Genomic DNA, 616 nt, shown 5'->3' with positions numbered 1-616 from the left:
CACTTCACATTTTATGATTAATTATAATGGATTTGCATGGTAACAATCTAAATACTTCAGTATCAACAAAATATTTCAAAATGTAAAACTATAGTTTCTGTTAACATACTATCTGTAAGATTTATGCCGCAAATTAGTCACGTTTACGCTATAAACGTGTAACGACCTTGTGACGTAATGAAGTCACTGACTCGCTTAATACTCTCCGTAGCATCTAAACACATAATTCAACCGTTCACTCACCGGCGTTGGTGGTGTAATGGTCAGCATAGTTGCCTTCCAAGCAGTTGATCCGGGTTCGATTCCCGGCCAACGCACGCGTTTTTGCTTCTTTTTGTATTATTTTATTCAGTAACTTTAACGCGTCTTGTCTAATTTAAATATTTTAAAATGTCTAGAAAGTGTTGTGATTAGTATTTACCTTTTTTAACTTGTTTTTTATAAATTGTAAATCGTGTGAAATATTGTCAATTGAATTTTGCCCTCTGATGATGATGCTGATGAGTTTGACTTAAAATAAAACACCTAAAGTATAGATCTCAAAGGGCCGGCAACGCACCCGTAACTCAGCTTATGTTATAGATGTCCATGGGCGGCGGTGATTGCTTTCCATCAG

At 35.9% G+C, this 616-nt stretch overlaps 1 non-coding gene across 1 annotated transcript; it reads left to right on the top strand.

Moving 5' to 3' along the window:
* Positions 1–245: 245 nt before the first annotated feature.
* Positions 246–317, top strand: TRNAG-UCC (transfer RNA glycine (anticodon UCC)). Its single transcript has one exon. It is a non-coding gene; the product is annotated as a tRNA-Gly (tRNA).
* The last annotated feature ends 299 nt before the right edge of the window (positions 318–616 follow it).

The sequence above is a fragment of the Choristoneura fumiferana genome, chromosome 22 (assembly GCF_025370935.1).
Source record: "Choristoneura fumiferana chromosome 22, NRCan_CFum_1, whole genome shotgun sequence".
Taxonomy (NCBI): Eukaryota; Metazoa; Arthropoda; class Insecta; order Lepidoptera; family Tortricidae; genus Choristoneura; species Choristoneura fumiferana.
This window is presented reverse-complemented; position numbering and strand designations above follow the sequence as displayed.